Below are 6,000 nucleotides of genomic sequence, written 5' to 3'. Positions count from 1 at the left end.
AAAGGTCCTATATTACACAATATTGAGTCTTATGAGCTTTAAGCCATGTTATAATCAAAAACATAATCAGAGTTGCATTTTGTTTCAATCATACATGTTTAAGTTGCGCCTGAATCCATGTATCGTTCGTTCATTAGTTTTTCAATATAAAACCAAAAATAAGAGAATGAAAAAACAACAGTTTTCTTCATTATTTGTCTCCAAAACCAAAATGAAAAAACAGACAATGATTCATTTTTTTAGTTTTCGATTTTGTGTTTAAATGAAGAATGGAAAAAACGGATTACGTGACTTCCGTGACTGCGATGCTGGACTTTTGCCCCGAATACAAACTGAAAACCAGGACTGAACCAGAGCTGGTCCCGCTCTGGTTCAGTCCTGGTCTGGTCTCGGTCTCAGTCCCGCTCTGGTCCCCTGGTCTGGTCCCGGACCTGGATCAGTCCTGGTTCAGTCCGTATGCAGCGCAAAGTCCGACATCGCAGTCACGGGAGTCACGTAAACGGGGAACGGTCGTTATCCGTTTTTCCATTCTTCATTTAAACACAAAATCGAAAACTGAAAAAACTAATTTTTTTTCTGTTTTTTCATTTTGGTTTTGGAGACAAATAATGAAGAAAACTGTTGTTTTTTCATTTTCTTATTTTTGGTTTTATATTGAAAAAATGAATGAACGAATGATACACGGATTTGCTAACATTATAAGTCTGTCTACATCTCCAAAACTCAAAATGCTCTGTTCCACCTTGTGATGTCATGAAGCAGAGGTTTTGGTAAATGGTCACATTTTTATACGGCGCTTTTCCACCTTCAAGACACTCAAAGCTTTTAACAACAAGGAACCACTCACACACACAATCATACACCAGTGTATATGGACACGAGGGGCGAGGTGGGTTAAGTGTGTTGCCAAAGGACACAACAACAACATTCATCTGTGGGAGCCGCTCAACCAATGATGTTTATTAATTCAAGTTGAGAGTGCGAGTTGAACCTCCATCCTTTGGATCAGTGGACAAAAGCTCTGAGCTACTGTCACCCAACTGAGCTTCTGCCAGACCTTGCTAGTTAACAGTTAGCTTATACCTTTAGTTCGGTAGAGATTGTCAGTTTCAGGGCTAAAATGATGCAGATGATTCTAGTGAAGTATGGGGTTTAAAAACACAGTGGAGCATGCTGCACAAGTTTTCAGCTTATCCAAGAAAGGGTGGAAGTAAAAGGCTGGAGACCAACTGGACGTCTTAAGCAGGAGAAGTTTATTTACCATCAATAATACTGGGCCAGGGGGAACTGAGAAGTCAACATAGTCTGATTTCAAAAGTGATCATAGTGTGATCTTTGAGTGTCCAAGCCCCTTGACTCTGCTTCCACAGGAGGAGGTTTATAAAGCAAATGTGGTGAGACTATGAAGGTAAATAGACACCGGTTAAACAGAAATATGCCACAATTTAGATAATGGTGCCAGTGGTGTGCCAAAGGAAGATGATGGTGTTACTATAGCTCCTGTGAGTCAATGTTAAACCGAGAGATGTACATGGAGGATAAATTACTTACATTCTCTTACAGAGCACTTCCTGTTTTCTGTTTGAGAAAATAACTCAGCCTAAACGCAGGGTTTGTGTGTTAAACATGTGTGAATGAAACAGAACACAACTGCAGGTGTGTTTGTGATGAAGAAACATTTTATAAAACTCACGAGTCAATGTCGTGTAATATAAGACTTACAAAGACCTGCAGAATCCTCTAAACTCAGAGTTTCAGACGCTTCCTTCTGGTCAGAGATTTTCACTCCCATAATCTGAAACAAATCATTTTAAGAAAAGACGTTCCAACTATTTTATTAATGAATAAATTGTAATCTAAGTATTTATTGGTTTTATATCCTTGCAAAGCCCCTTTAATGTGTTTATCTAATACTTATCGTGACCCTTTGCCTGCCAGGATTAATATTTTGTGGAACTTAAACCATCTCACACTGTAGCACTCTGTAACACTATATTCTAATGTTTTTATATATTTGTCTATAATGGCAGAAATAAATAAAGCAACCAAAGCGTAGGCAATAAGGCAAGTTTATTTGTATAGCACACTTCAAACACAAAGTAATTCAAAGTGTTTTACAGAATAAGAAAAACGCGACAGTACTTGGAGCTGGTACATAGGATGTAATCATAGATGTCCTGGTTTGGTCCTGGTTTGAACTCAGTTTAGGCCTGGTGTAGACTTGGTTTGGTTCTGATCTAGTCCTGGTTTAGTTCTGGTCTAGTCCAGATAAGGCTGTAGTGCTTTACTTGTGGGTTGATTGTGTCTTAGTCGACCAAAATGTATTATAGTCAACTCCATCCATCCATTTTCTTCCGCTTATTCGGGGCCTGATCACGGGGGCAGCAGTCTAAGCAGGGACCCCCAGACTTCCTTCACCCCAGACATTTCCTCGAGCTCCTCTGCGGGGACCTCACGGCGTTCCCAGACCAGCCGAGAGACGTTGTCCCTCTTCCCTAGGGCCTCCTTAGTCAACTAATCATTGTATTTAGATTATAAGGATTTATATGGGACCACGACAGTGAGTGAGTGAATGTTCTATTCACACTTATGTCACAAAACCGGAAGACATTTGGACACATGCGGATGATGACTTCCGGTGGGCTCTGTTGGCGATAGAATCTCTGACAAGATCTGGGAAAACTGAGACAATGGCTCGGTTTTCTTCATCTAGGCGTCACTGTATTCTTTCTTTTTTCCTTTTATAAATTGCCTGTTAATTTATTATAATTTGTCTAACTTAATAAAAAAAAAAAAAAAAAGCTGCCTGTAAATGACATCGAAAATGCGATTAGTGTCCTGTCCCACATGGAAACCTTTGGCAGGTTGTGAAAACGCTGCTCCTGAATCCACGGTTTTATCACTTGCCCAGTGTCAGGAACTACACCAGAAGTCGTCATCCATGTGTTTCCAAAAATCTTCCTGTAAGTGTAAATAGAGTCTATTAGATGAAGATTTGATATTTTTTTATATTTCTATGTAAAATTTCAGCTTAAATTTATGATTCACAAACTTGATCTGTCTTTATAGACTGTAAGTAAATTGTTTTCTAGTACTCTTTCTGCATAAATATTATCTTTTGCATGAACTTCCCCTGCAGGTGTAGTCTTTTGAGTGCAGTTTGGGTCAGATACACAGAGATACAGTACATCATAGTTTTTAGACCTTTTTCGTTCCTTACTTTATTTCTTTAAAGGGCCCATCTCATGCAAAATAACTCTTTTCACATTGTATCTTCTGCACATTTACAAGCACAATTTGGGTTTTGGAACATCCATTACACAATAGTTCTGAAATCTTACTGATTTCTTGGAGACAGTCACAGACAAGGAACTATGAAAGGTCGACTATTGCTCCTCCCCCACCCGTCCTGAGAAAGCACAGGCTCCGCCCTCCAAACGTGACGTAGGCTCTGAGTGAGCCGCCCTTCCTCCGCCCATCTCAGGGAGGGAGGGGGAGACAGACGTGCTCCCTGATAGTGGCAGGAATAAACTTTTATTCATCATGGAGATACAGCGCGTTCAGCCACATGTGTTGGACCCAGAATCAGAGGAGGACTTTGAGGAGCACGAAGCTCAAGCACCGTATCGACATCAGCTGAACATTACTGATTGGTAAAATATTAATAAACACTAGTAGATCAACTTATTATATCGTGTTCACCGCAGTGTAGAACAATGAGCTTATGCGGTCGCTTTTGTTTACGTGTTCATGTGGGAATTGTCAGACAATGCGCGGTGGAGGCGGGGCGGAGGCGCTGGAGCGGGGCAGGGGGGGCGGGTGCGAAGGGCTTTCTGCTCCGTCAAATGTGTCATAGGTGTAGCTGCTACGTCATCGTTGTAGCAGCTTTAGTTCATTGTCATGTGGGAGGGTGGCAGAAATACGCTTGTTTAAAAAAACACCAATTCAATCTAAAAACCACTTCGGTGACAAATACAAGGCCCACACATCACTCTTAGAAGATAGAAAGCTCTGAAAAGTTGATTTTGCATGAGATGGTCCCTTTAAAGGTGCATTGTTTAACTTTTCACAGTATGTTATTAAACCTTTCTATCTTCATGTAGAACAAATCAGACCAAGTTACAGGTCAGATCTGTGGAGAAGCAACCTCGCTCACAGTCAGAATGTCTGTTTTTCTAGATATTTTTGAGCTATAAAACCATCCGTAACTGAAACATTTAAGGTTTGTTTAAGGTCTGTTTAATGCCACTGTGGGATATTCCAGGCAGAGCAATGACATCTCCATAGAAACAAGCCGGTTACATAGTGCACCTTTAAGTCCAGGTTAAGTTCTGTGTTCAGTTTCAGTTTAAGACTTTTAGATTCCAAGATTTTAAGACAGATGAAATGAGGCGATAAAATATAAGCAGTGGTTTATGACAAAGTACTGAGCTGGTGCAATTTTGTGATTCTGTTTACACTGCACATTTTAATCATATCCACAAACATTTGAGAGAAGACTGAAATATGAACTGACAAACTAATCCAAGAGTCCCATGTATTTCAGAAAATGTTGGTAGAGCTGTATTCTGCAGGGCTAGCAGTAAGCATGTAGTTGTTTATTTGTCCTTTGTAGCCTTTATGATTTCAGAATTTTGACTTTTCAAATCTTTTCTTCCAGTAAGATTAGCAATTCTGCAGTTTAAACGCAAAAGAATAGATGAAAATACTGAAATATGAACTGACAAACTAATACAAGAAACACATTTCAGAACATATTTGTTAATAGTAAATGAGGGGGCTGGGCAAAAATTAAAACAATTTCAATCGCATTAATTGCATGAGTTTGAGTGTGATTAATCACGATGTTTGCATGTTATACGCAAAACCAATTAATGAATTAAAAAGTAGAGTATAGTGCACTTTTATTGGAAATGTAAATGAAAGAGCCATACATTTGTTGTGCAAACAGCATTTCTTTAAGAGGGAAACCCTCAGAGTCTTCAAGGTGTTCAGTGAAGGCTCAAGAAAAAATATTGGTAACACTTTATAATAACTACACCTTACTTAGCCTTAATAAATGCTTCATGCTTAGTAAATGCTTAATAAAGCATAATTTGTCTTCACTTTAGAAAAGCTCTCAAAAAGACTTAACTAACAGATAACAGCTGCCTGAATTATTACTGCATTGTATTATTAGTAAATCATTCTCTCATAGTTTACTAATGATTAATAAATGCTCAAATGGTTAGTTCATGAGTAATTAAGTATGAAATAATTGAGAGTAACTATTTACAGCACAGGCAAATTAAGTGCAAGTTAAGTGCTAATTCAGGTAGTAATTAAGTAGTTACTAAGCGTGAATCATTATTAATTAAGTCTTTGTTCATGCTTTATTAAGGCTAAATAAGGTGTAGTTATGTACTACTAATGTATTTTTTCAATATTTTTTATTCAGTGAGTAATAAACACGACACTAGTAATAATTTCTAGATCACTGTTATAAACTTGGACTGATATTTCTTGGGAAACAAAGGGTTAATATAAATGAATGGAAATGGACCCATCACAATTTTTCTTCCAATGGTATCTGGGTAAATCAGTGACTCCTCCTGCAGTGCTGAACTAAAGAAACACCTGGTGGCTGGGATGAAGTTTGAGATTGACAGTTGTCTGAGCCAATCATATTTCATTGAGTTATGGGCGGGATCATATCACAAAATCTTCGGAGCCTTCGTGAATATCCTGTAATAGCATAATGTAAGTGAGACCACAGCGACGAAAACACTTCTATTTGCACGGAGAAGAACGAGAAAGATCCTTGAACCGGAGCCCGCGGAAGCTCAGAGCCCGTGGCCGAGCCCACAGCCCACGGAGCCTCAGACACGTTGCATCTCACGTGGTTAGAAAAAAGTGAAAAAAGTGTAAAGAAAAGACATCAGACTTAAAGAAACTCTGGACTAGACTGGTGGAGCCAGTGAGAAACAGATGTTTACAATAAAAAAATAAAAGAAATTATAA

This window comes from Boleophthalmus pectinirostris, unplaced genomic scaffold, assembly GCF_026225935.1.
Source record: "Boleophthalmus pectinirostris isolate CB_2022bp ecotype Guang Dong unplaced genomic scaffold, ASM2622593v1 HiC_scaffold_7, whole genome shotgun sequence".
NCBI lineage: Eukaryota > Metazoa > Chordata > Actinopteri > Gobiiformes > Gobiidae > Boleophthalmus > Boleophthalmus pectinirostris.
The sequence above is the reverse complement of the archived record's forward strand: the minus strand, read 5'-3'. Positions refer to the sequence as shown.